The sequence below is a fragment of the Dermacentor variabilis genome, chromosome 4 (genome assembly GCF_050947875.1).
Source record: "Dermacentor variabilis isolate Ectoservices chromosome 4, ASM5094787v1, whole genome shotgun sequence".
Lineage (NCBI taxonomy): Eukaryota > Metazoa > Arthropoda > Arachnida > Ixodida > Ixodidae > Dermacentor > Dermacentor variabilis.
In genome coordinates this window covers 3,035,410-3,047,645 of record NC_134571.1, presented here as the reverse complement: position 1 = coordinate 3,047,645, position 12,236 = coordinate 3,035,410, and the positions used below count along the sequence as shown (strand labels likewise).

The 12,236-nt window shown below is 45.9% G+C and overlaps 1 long non-coding RNA gene across 1 annotated transcript; it reads right to left on the bottom strand.

Annotated features, from left to right (window-relative positions):
• Nucleotides 1-2,229: 2,229 nt before the first annotated feature.
• On the bottom strand, nucleotides 2,230-5,891 carry LOC142578580 (uncharacterized). The gene is made up of 3 exons (XR_012827259.1): nucleotides 5,608-5,891; nucleotides 4,997-5,069; nucleotides 2,230-4,381 (listed from the first exon to the last, which is right to left on the bottom strand). It is a non-coding gene; the product is annotated as an uncharacterized LOC142578580 (long non-coding RNA).
• Between the last annotated feature and the right edge of the window lie 6,345 nt (nucleotides 5,892-12,236).

Below are 12,236 nucleotides of genomic sequence, written 5' to 3'. Positions count from 1 at the left end.
TCTGATGCTCACCTAAACACATTGACTGGCGTACCTTCTCATGCACTTCTAAACAAGATTGTTTCACTCGTAGAGAAGTATGAGGCGGCAAATAGGATGGAAGCTTCTGTGAGGGACAGAGTTATTTTGGTGTTCATAGTTCTGAAACAGGCTGTGTCATTTTCCTGTCTCAGTGTACTTTTTCAATGCAGCATTTCGTCCATACACAGATATTTTGTGCACACACTGCCTCTTGTTGCTGCAGTGCTGAAAGCTGCCATTGAGTGGCCTTCAAAGGAGGAAATTTTAAACAATATGCCTTCGCACTTTAAACAGTATCCGAGAGTGCGAGGTGTTGTAGATTGCACAGAAATCCCAGTTGAAAGGTCTCGCTGTGTGAAATGTCAGCTACTGACATATTCACAATACAAGTCGACTTACACTGTAAAATTTCTCATATGTGTAAGTCCAGCTCGCACAATAACATTCATCAGTGAAGCATTTGGTGGACGAGCCTCAGACAAAGCCATTACAGCTGAGTGTGCAATATTGGAGAAGTTCGAGTCATTCACAGATGACATTATGGTCGATAGGGGTTTTTTCATTGATGACTTGTGCACTGCCCGTGCAATTGGCGTAATTCGGCCACCTTTTGCTAAAAAGGACTGCCAGTTTGACCGCAATGATGCCCTTAGGACAGCTGATATTGCTAGGGCATGGGTTCATGTAGAACGAGCAATACAACGAGTTAAAATATTTAAGCTCTTCAACTCAACTCTGTCCTGGGAAATGCTGCCTTATATCAATGAGCTGTTCACAGTTGCGTGTGGGCTAACTAACTTGTGCGCACCAATACTGGCTGATGATAAATTTCAGTAAGCACGCTTGCGAAGCTGACACAATTCATCATCATCATTGCAATCCTATTTTATGTCCACTGCAGGACGAAGGTCTATCCCTGCGACTTCCAATTATCCCTGTCCTGTGCCAGCCGATTTCAACTAGTGCCTGCGAATTTCTTAATTTCATCACCCCAGCTAGACTTCTCCCGTACTCGACTGCGCTTCCTTTCTCTTCGCACCCATTCTGCAACCTTAATGGTCTACCAGTTTTCTAACCTATGCATTACATGATGTGCCCAGCTCCATTTTTTCTAATAATGTCAATAAGTATGTTCGGTATCTCTGTTTGCTCTCTTATCCACACCGCTATCTTCCTGTCGCTTAACTATATGCCTAACATTCTTCGTTCCATCGCTCTTTGCGCGTTCCTTAACTTGTTCGCAAGCTTCTTTGTCAGTCTTCACGTTTCTGCCCATATGTTAGCACCGGTAGAATGCGCTGATTGTACACCTTTCTTTTTAATGCTAATGGTAAGCTTCCAGCCAGGATCTGGCATGTGCTCCAACCCATTTGTATTCTTTTGCTGCTTTTACTATAACTTCGAGATTACTGGTGCTATTACCCTGCTTATCTTTTAGTGCATACATCTTGGTTTGACCTACGCCAAGCTTCCTTCACTGATTTCATGCTGCGTTCATCTTTTACGGCTTTTTTCAGTCTTTGTCACGTTATAATTTCGAATCACTTATGTTCGCCTTGTTGATCAGTTTTGACAGTTACGCAAATTCTATCTTATCTTTCACTTTCATTCTTTGTCGCTTCTTTATTAGGTCCTTTGTTACTTGGGAGAGCTTGCCTGCTGGTTGCCTTCGTGCCTTGCCTCCCACTTCAATTGCTGCCTCTGAAGCCAGACTCGTTACGGTTTCACTCATCACCTCTATGTCATCTTCATCTCCGTTCTAAGGCTGCATATTTGTTTGCAACTACCAGCCTGAATTGGTCTGCTTTTACCCTTACTGCATCTAGATTGGCTTGTTTCTTCTTGACCAATTTTAATCTTTCCCTGCTCAAATTGAGGTGAATCCTAGCCCTCACTAACCTATCAGTGTTGATCAGACACATATTGCTATGGTTAACGGAACACAAACTGGCGAATGTTAATGTTACTTTAACAGAACAATCTCTTTTGGTGTATTTTCCACTTAATTTGTGCGACATCATCAGCTGTTCAATTATACATACTGTCTATAGTATGCGCTGTTGGGTCAAATAGGCGTGATGGTTATATTTTTTTATTTTTTTCATCACTTTGTCGTGTACATTGCAATGTGTGACTAAGTACAGCTGTGAACTTGTGGGCATTGCAACCACAAAGGCGTGAAGAATGTGAACCGAGAGCAGGTGGCAAATATACGAGCATGCGAGAGCCTCGCATGTGGCATACATTTATTTTCAGACAACCTATACAAATGGAAGTGATGTGTACACATTCAGTTAAGAGACATATGAAAGTTGAGAGGAGGGCGAATATCAACATTTTCTAACAAATAGTAAATATTGAATATCAGATAGCAAAACACAGACACACACTTACAGGAGGAATGTTTATTGTGGTATGTTTATAGGTGTGATACGTGTACTGACAAGCAAAAAATAAAGCAACCAAGTATATCAGGTACAAAGGACCAGTTCTAAACACAGAAGCACTAATTTTCAAGTAAAAAACTACTTATATTCGCTCAAGTACTTTAGAGTGACTGCAAACAAGCTCTTCAGGAATTAAGAGCTGCTGTGTGACTAGCTTTCCGAAGAATGCAAAATAAATAGTTGCTTAAAAAAGAAGATCAACAGCTTTCTTCTCTTTTTTGCAACATGTGCACTGTAGACACTTGTAAAGGTGTCATTTGCAGAGAAAACATCACAGGTTGTAGAGTAAAAAACGAAACTCCATGACTAGACATCCAAAAGCACTAAATGACAGAATACAAGCAAAATTTGCAGGTGGCCATTTATGCATATGCTGCAAAACCTAGAACCAAACTTGAACTCCTCATTTTGCTTCTTCGATGCTTCAAAAACTCTTGCCATTTCAGTTCTCACAATTTGCTATACTTTCCTTAGCAGACATTGAACAGTAAATATAAATTACCAATTGCTTAATTGCTGCTACATATATTGCAATTCACGGCGGCCGCATTTCGATGGAAGCGAAATGCGAAAGCACCCGTGTACTTAGATTTACGTGCACGTTAAAGAACCCCAGGTGGTTGAAATTTCCGGAGTCCTCCACTACGGCGTGCCTCGTAATCAGAAAGTGGTTTTGACACGTAAAACCCCATAATTTTTTAATATATTGCAATTCGTAAATATTACAAAGTACTGAATAGCTTTTCTTCTAAGTATCCCCCCTCCCACTGAATGGAAGTGATCAACAAGGAAAAAAACCTATGAACACCAACATACTTTCAAGCCTCGCTAATCTGCACAAGCTTAAGTAGTACCCTTTTGAAGTAGACATACTGCAGCCTGTCTACAAGCAAGTGCCTGAATATGCTCGGTGTCTCTCGGCACATGAATGACAAGGCTCTCGACTTTCGAACATACTATAAAATGACACAGATTCATGTTAAGGAGGAGCATGCCCAGTTGAACCTGGGAATAATACTTGTGAGCACGTCTCAATGCATAATTTTCTCCATCACACACAATAAATGCCAGCTTCTTAGCATTTACAAGGTCTTGTATGCTAGAGTGCTTGCCTAGAACAGGACACTTCACTTCCAGCAAGATGTTCGTTCCCCTCTGCTCACTTATTCCATCCGGGCTGTAGCCAAGGAACACCTGGAATGACAACGAGTCCCAGCTTGCTCACGCTTTCGTTATGAGTCTTCTCGTACTCTTCAAGTGCAAGAGGCTCATTGTCTTTTCCATACATTGTGGCTTCATTTCCCTTGAAAGGCTCCCTGCAGTACAGCCTGTCCAGCTTTGCTTCCCAACTGCGTGTACCTCTTTCTTCAAACGTGTAGAGTTCTCTGCAGATGCTTCCAGTAATTCTTTTTTTTTTCTTTCGCTGTGCCACAGAGTGGATGACTGATCAGTTGTCTCGCGGCATATTTCCCTAGCTTTGGCATAGGAGAGGCACACATTTTGAAGATAGAAACTCTTTTCATTTTCATTGAGATGTTCAAGAGTAAACCTTTTCAGTAGTTTTTTCACCATCTAGCACTGATTCAAAAAATGAAAATTTTGTGTTTTCTCTCAAGTAGCAACCTTGTGTGAAAATTGTGTCGATGGCGCGGACTATGTTCAAATTGCTAGTGAAAGGGATTGACTTTCTTGCACGAGTTTTGTGTTTTGCCAGTGCAGAATTTGGTACTGCATCAATAAGTTCTTTCCTAATCAAGGCTTGAACATCTTCAGGGACACTTATTGGTTGAAGCTGCTCGACGTGGCAAAACAAACTAATTGGCCTTGGCTTGTAGATGCTGGCGGCACTGGCACGTCCCCACTGTTGTTGCACATCCGTGCATGACAATGAATCCAGGGAAGTGGCACTTGTCCTGTACATCAAAATAAACATACCTTGCTGAAATACTCTGTGTTTTCGCTTTTTTCTGTATCTTTCATATGATTCAAGAAAATGTTTCCTAACAGTGTCGCTATGGGGCTAGTTGGAATTCTATGATGTAACTTGGTAGTGCGGAAAAAAAAATGAGACAGACGGGAACCATTTCAGTTTTGAGTTAGCGCTTGTGTACATTGGTTCCATTTTGTTTCATCCTTTGTTTCCGTGTTAGTAAGTTATACATCAACAATATTTTACAGCAGATTCAGAATCAAAATCCTACAGTAAACAAATAAAAAAGCTCAGAACGTTTAAAAACTTTCTGGGTATTCTGTGGTTATAAATACAGCCTGTGCCCACCTGAAGTGACTGAAGCAACACATACTCAATTGATTGCTATGTAGAAACATGTTCTTGAAACTCAGTTCCGAGTGCAACAACAAGCCCCAGATGGCATTGAAAAGGCATCATTGCCATTGACTTCTATGTTCGCCTTTTACAATGTGACTCTTAGTTCGACATAAGGTAAACACATTCACTGTCACTTGGTGCACATTACAGGCAAGCCAACTAATGAAAATAAATAAACACATGATGTATAAAGTTTTACCTGTTCAAATATATCAAAGTGGCAAACAAATGTTTGCATTGACCGAGAGACCGGCCTTGCATGTGCATTCTCCCTGAAAACAATCAAACCAATGTTAAGCACGCAAACGACCTTAAAGCCGCGCTAATTATTTACAGGGTAAATGCGTAGGCTCCCACATGCACATTGAATTCAGGAAGCCGAAAACAACACATTGGTGCTTTTATGACACTAGAACGACGAAGTTGCGCGTTTAAGCCCGAGAAGTAAGTAAAAAAAATTTGCATTTAACGCGTTGCACTTTGGCGAAATCGCCGTACAGCACGCGAAAACGCTAATCATGCTGGAAACGGGGCGCGCTGACACACCTCATTGTCTCGCTCATAGCTTCTAAATCGGCACTACTGAAATGTTTCCGTGTTACCTGGCATTCTTAACAAGCATTCCACAAATAAGCCATTGCAGGGAGCCATGAATGCACATAACGTCATCAATGCACACAACGTTTATTTTATGCAGTGGCATGAGGGGTACTGCGCTTTGTTTACATCCGAGCGCTACCAATTAACTGCTTGGTGTCAATTCTCGTACATCACGTATATCTTTAAAAAAACGTAAGGTGAAATACTGACCTTTACGGCGCCGGTTTCATTGCAGACTTGAACTTTTATAGTATGCGGGGGGCCTCTCACGGCGCTTGTCTGCAGGCATAGTGACTCGACCTCGACAGCCACGCTTGTCGTCGCTCGTATACCGCAGCATATTATATGGCCAGCGTTAAACGCAGCCTCTCCTTCTACAACACATCTCTGCGTTTCCTTAGCAAGGTCAAGGATCGCGCTTAGAGATACTAGAGGCCCGTGAGCCGCCTGCACCTTCAGACGCGCACGCTTTCGTGTAGGCTCCATCACCTCTATCCCCGCCATATTGAAACGTTCTCCGCGCCCCCTATAGTCGCTGGAAAGTGCGAATTCTCGACACACATGGCGGTACAGTGTACTAGAATAGTACACTGTAATCAACGAATTTAAGAGCGTTGACTGTAATGGCGGCTGCACGGCCGCCATTATCCGCCATGTTTACTCTCTGATTGGCTGTCGAGAGGTCACGTGTTTTGAAATTTGTGCCGGGAAACGGAAGTATTGCAAAATGCAATTTTGCGTTTTCATCAAGATGACGAAACGTGACGTCGAGCTGCAAATTTTGTGGACTAATACATTTTTTTGGTCCTTGGCAGATAGATTGTGATGTTAGTGCTTCAAAAAGAATGTGAGCAGTAGCGTGCAGAAGCCAGTGCAGTGCATCTGCAATTGCGCGAATATGTGGTGGCGATCCAAGATATGCACCATGCCGGCTTGCTGATTGGCTGAAGGAATATCTCGTGAGGAGCGTCACAGGAAGGGCTGTTTCGTAAACGTCATTTTGACGATGTGTGACGTTGCGCTGGGCCGCCATTGCCGAGATTTTCCGCCATAATTATTGCTGCGACGAGTCGCGCAAATTATGCTAATGAGCAGCCATATGCAATGGCAGCCGAGAGGAATGCGTATCGCCACATTTTCCCTGTAGTTTGGCGCCCCGAAAATCTTTTGTTCATAACGCGTGCTCATAGTATTTGCATCGCTCTCGGGTGATGTTGGCATTTGTGTTTGGGGCCATCGTTTTTTAAGAGAACGCGTTTATACGAAATAATATTGGCTGAACATAGCAAACTTTCGGCAATGTTGTCCACTTTTCACTGCTGCATTTGTATTGTAATCAAGATAATTGCCTTTTCACACAATCAGAAGTTATGACAACGGCCTCTTTCTAATTTATAAAAACAAATGTACGCAAGGCGGCGCCTTGAAGTTTCCTCCCGCGGTGCGAGTAACCAGCGAAACGAACAAGAGATGGTAGCGCCGGCGCTAGCGTCGCGCTAGTGGATATCTCTGGCGCGCGCAACGCTATCGGTGATATTCGGCCGTTTCTCAGCCAGCCGAGTCGGGCTGAGTCGCTTGCGTTTCACGATATAGCGATAACGTTGCCTAGAACGTGCGCGCATCACCACTGATAGGTCGCGTATGTCGTCTCAAGCAAGAAAACAAGCGCGTTGGCGCCGACATGCGATGACTCATTCCATTTTCCGGGGACACGCATCCTAGCTATTTAAGCAGACGACGGCTTGTACGCAGCAGACGACGGAAGCGAGAAGCGTTTTCGACAGAATAATCATGCGCTTTGAGATAGCTGCCTTACTTTTACTGTGGAGTAAAACTGTTTTGCTTTACCGATAACGCTACATTCAGTGCCTTCATTTCAGTTTCTTAGGCGAAACGTCAAGTTGGCGTCACGTTACGTAAGCAAAACGGGGCCACCAGCGCCATTTTGTTTGCGTCGCGCCTACGTCACGCACCGAAGAAAATGGCGGAATGTATAGCGCCCCCACGGAGGAAGAAAACTAATGTTGAATTCCAATGGTAGATCGCGAGCGCTCGGCCGGATCGCGTCACTCCGACCGAGATCGCTCTCATGTGCGCACACCATATCTGCGAAGGGAATGCGTGCGCTCCCGCGGGGGCACTTAGTACAGGAAAATCAAGTAAGAGGGCGCTAGAATAGAGAAAGGAACAAGCGCTTGGAAGCGCCACCCATCACCCCATTTCACTGTCCGTGTCAGAAGAATCATCACTCGACTTGGAAATTGTACTGTCTGGTCGGAGCTGTCTAGGAGCGCGAACAAAATCGCACGGCGCGAAGCGCCGTCCACGTTTTCTATGTCGTCCATAGCTACCCACGACCGGAAACAGGCGACCGTGACAGGAAGCAGAGGCGGGTAAAGGAAATACGTCACGAGGACTTCCGGTCAAATCTGCCGATTTCGGCGGAGCAAATATTTTTGCTCCACGGAGCAATCCGGGATCAGCGGCTGGTCCCAGTCTGCCATGGGAACACGCAGCTCACGCTCCCATTCTGCCATTGGAATAGGATTGCTCCATACAGAGCAGAAAAACTTGATCTGGATCTGCCATTGTAATTCAACATAAGGAGAGGCCCTACCCCCTCCGCGCGCTAGGAGAAAAGCGTGGCAGAAATGACGTAGCAGGTTCTCATTTCTTTTGCAGCTTTTTTATTTTATTTGTTTTTTTTTTCTTCTTCTTCTTCTTCTTCTTTTTTTTTTTTTTTTTTTTTTTTTTTTTTTTTTTTTGCTGTATGGCCATGCCTTTTGGGCCACAATGGCGGCGTTGTTATGGTTTTGAGCGCTCACACGTGTTGCTCTGGTAGGTTTCGTGCCGTGGCAAAGGCGCTGTGTGGGCGGGTTTGCGTTAGTCACCGTGTCTTGTTGCGCTGTGTTACCTGCACCGTGCTCTGCCGGATGTTGCGCGAGCGCGCGCGCTCCGCGCGCGGAATAACGCGCAGCGCGGCGTGGTTTCGCGAAAGATGTAAACAAGAGAGGAGGGTGGCCAAAAAGGCGGAGCATCGCCATGGGCAACGCCAACTTCCGGCTTCACTTTTGCTTTACAAAGAGTGACGTCAGGGCCTCTCCTTAGTTTCCTTCCTCAGTGAGCGCCCCTAATCTAGTAACGTTGCCGCGGGTTGCCAGACTGCGACTCACATTCCGCTAATGGCCGCTATATAAGACGAGGGGCGACTTTCACTCGCTGTTGTTAAGAAAAAATCTCGACTTATATTCCGGTTCATGCGGTACTACAAGGGATTCAGGCAGATATAGTCCTCTCCCCATAAAAAGCTAACAAAGAAGGAGGCCGTCACTTTGTGCTTAATCCAGACTGGCATGTACCCCAACTTACGTATTCTTGATGAAATGCACTGAATGGCTTACCTGCACTTTAGTGAACTAGAAGGGGGTAGTGGGCTCAGGGCACGGAGGAAGGAAACTAAGGAGAGGCCCTACCCCCTCCGCGCGCTAAGAGAAAAGTGTGGCGGAAATGAGGTAGTAGGTTCTCATTTTTTGCTGCTTTTTAATTTTTTTTGCTGTATGGCCACGCCTTTTGGGCCACAATGGCGGCGTTGTTGTGGTTTTGCGCGCTCACACGTGTTGCTCTGGTAGGTTTCGTGCCGTGGCAAAGGCGCTGTGTGGGTGGGTTTGCGTTAGTCGCCGTGTCTTGTTGCGCTGTGTTACCTGCACCGTGCTCTGCCGGATGTTGCGCGAGCGTGCGCGCTCCGCGCGCGAAACCACGCGCAGCGCGGCGTGGTTTCGCGAAAGATGCAAACAAGAGAGGAGGGTGGCCCAAAAGGCGGAGCATCGCCATGAGCAACGCCAACTTCCGGCTTCACTTTTGCTTCACAAAGAGTGACGTCAGGGCCTCTCCTTAGTTTCCTTCCTCCGTGGCTCAGGGAGAGCCTGCGGGTGTGGCATCTCACGTCGACGCCGCCAGATGGCGCCACTAGAGCATGGGCTGTACGGAACGCGAAACTGAGCATTTTCAACGTAGAGAAAGCCGTGTGCGCTTGGTGTCACGCCGAAAAAAGAAAGCGCGCAGCTCCGTAGCATGTTTTCTGAAAACTTCCTCTAAAATTAAGACAAGGCGCAGAGAAAGGTGGAAAGACGGACGTTCTTCAAGCTTGCGCGAAAATAAAGTCGACCCAACGAGTGCAGACTAACGGCCGCACAACGATGCGACTGATTTCTAAACTAAAAGCTCGCGTACACCGTAGAAGAGGTAAATATGTGAATGGGTAAATTGCTTAATTCATTTGCCATTAACAATTTTTCTACACGTCAGGACCCAATTGCATTCACAAGTTCAAGTGAGCCAAACAATTGCGGCGCGTGTACTAACACATTCGGAACAGAGGCCAGATATGATGAGGTTTTATTCCTTTACCTGCGATTTTGTTTACGAAAGCATATATCCACTGAAAGCTAGGGAGTTAATCCTATGGTGATGTCACTATTATGCGGTCGTAGTGGTTACCAGGGATAGCGAAATTTCGTAACACAGCAAAATAAAGAGAACTCGTCGTAGCCACAAACTCTTTATTGGTACGAAAGATGGGCAGCTACTCCTTTCTGAAAGTGCATGCTGCTACGAGACAGGCACTATGAGGAACGGCTTATCTTCGCGTGCAATTTCTTTTTACGCCGTTCCTGTCGCGATTGGTTGATCCATTTTACATAGAAGTGCAGCCTGGTCAGCGCATAGAACTTGGTCAACTCTGTTGTGAGCTCATCTTATTAGTGCTGGCTGCAGCCTAAGGCATAGCCGAAGTTCTCCTTCACTAGCAACATTACATCCACTATGCTGTCACTGCAGAGTTTCTCTCGGCTGAAGAACACAGTGAAGATGTCCTCCAACTTCTTCACTGCCCTGAAAAGCTCCAGCGAAGGATATAACACCCTTGTCGCATGTTACAGTGAACTCAGAGTTTCTACTTTCCGTATTGGGGGTTTCCATAAGAAAGGCCTTGCAAGACATGCAGTCATAACACTTCAGAAACTTTCGAGCAACATACCCTGCCATGTAATGTATTAGACGGTCGCTCTTCTGCTCCACCAACTCTCTGTGCTCAGCAGGAATACGTGGGAATACTACGAAGCATGCGCTCGGCTGAAGCTAGGTTTCCTTCCTCAATGAGATGGTCGATTGCAGCAGCCCTGGCTTATTAAGCTGGAGCATCTTGCGCACTCAGGAGAGAACTCATTTCTCCACTAGCTCCATTAAGGTCAGCATCGCCTGAGCGTACTATTTTCGCAAGGTTATAAAAGGATAGGCGATTAACGAGAATTAGAAACTGCGTTGGTGTTGGGTGGACATTAGACCCACATGATTGCCTGACTATACGAAAAAGTTTTCCAGCGAATCCTGGCTTAACCTGGATGTCATAACATACCTAAATCCCTGGCTGACAAGATAATCCAGCAGTGATAATGCGCTAGATATCGTCACCTTTAGGCCATCTGCAGTTGACTCGCTTAAAAATCCACCTACTCTTTTAGCGTGTTTCGCACACAAACCGCACACGCTTCGTCGAGTTTTTTGTCTTGGCGGTGCAAGTTGCGTTCCCAAATTCGCCGTGTTTATTCATCTTTCGGCGCGGTGAAGGACGGCTGCTTTCTTTTTTTCCACTTATATCCTGTTTCACAGCCGGGAGCGAAGCAGGGTCGCTGCCGTTGACGTTTCGACCTTCCTACTGCTCACGTGTTCGGCCGACTGCGCGCGAAACGGTAGGTTGAAACACCAAAAAACAGTCAACGTCGCGAATCAAGCCCGCATGAACAAGCGCGCGAAGCACTTTATTCTATGGCGGAGCAGCGGAGGGAGCCAGCCCACGCGACTACAGCGCCGCCACCGAAATCCGCGTGCCGTCCACACTCGCCGCCTCGCTGCAATGCATAGGGCGCTACGGCTCCTGAGCCCACTACCCCCTTCTAGAACACCATACCTGCACGTTGCCCATGGTGCTCAGAGAAGCCAACGCTTTTACACACCACCTGGACATGGTGGGTCATCCCCGGACTGCCCCCTATAGACCAAGCGAGTGTGGAGCGGTGGGAGGAGCTGTTGGCCAGTAACAGCTTAAGGCACCCTGGACTGAGGGAATCCACCTCCACAAGAATGGGAGCCTTGAACCACGTGGACCCCAAACTACAAACCCCTCATTCCTTCAAATAAAGGCTTTTCCCCTGCGACACAGCGCTGTGCCACTACGTGGTTGGGAGGCACCAGTGCAGACTTTCGCTACCGGTACTGCGCGAAAGTAAGAGTGGAGGCGCACATTCCTAAAGGAGTGGGGAAAATCACAGTTGCGGCGCAGGGCGGCGCATTACTGTGCTTGATTTCTTTTTAATGCACTCGTGCGATGTATCCAGTGTCATAGTGCCGTCCCCATCGCGAATACAGCTGAGAGTTTGTGTTTAGCTTGGCAAAATAGAGCTCACTTACTCACACACAAAATATATTTTTTGCACAGGGCTCACTCACCAAAATTATACTCAACTGCATGGTTTTCGCGTTCTTGCCCAAGCGCCGCGTAACAAATTAATCCTTGTATTCATGGTGGTGAACCATCCGACGGCAATGTTAAATTTCTAGAAATACGAAATGCCACTTATATTGGGAACATGTTATCCAAGCTGAATTTTCCAGAGTGCATATACGTCTTCATCTGCCTTAGAGGGACTTCCTGTCAGCGCACTTCAAAACTTTAGACTTTAAACCCACCTCACATATGATGCAAGTGACTTTTCTGTACTTTAACAACGAATCGCCTTTTCATTTAACTCAGAGAATGCAAACAAACCTGAAAATTGAGAGGC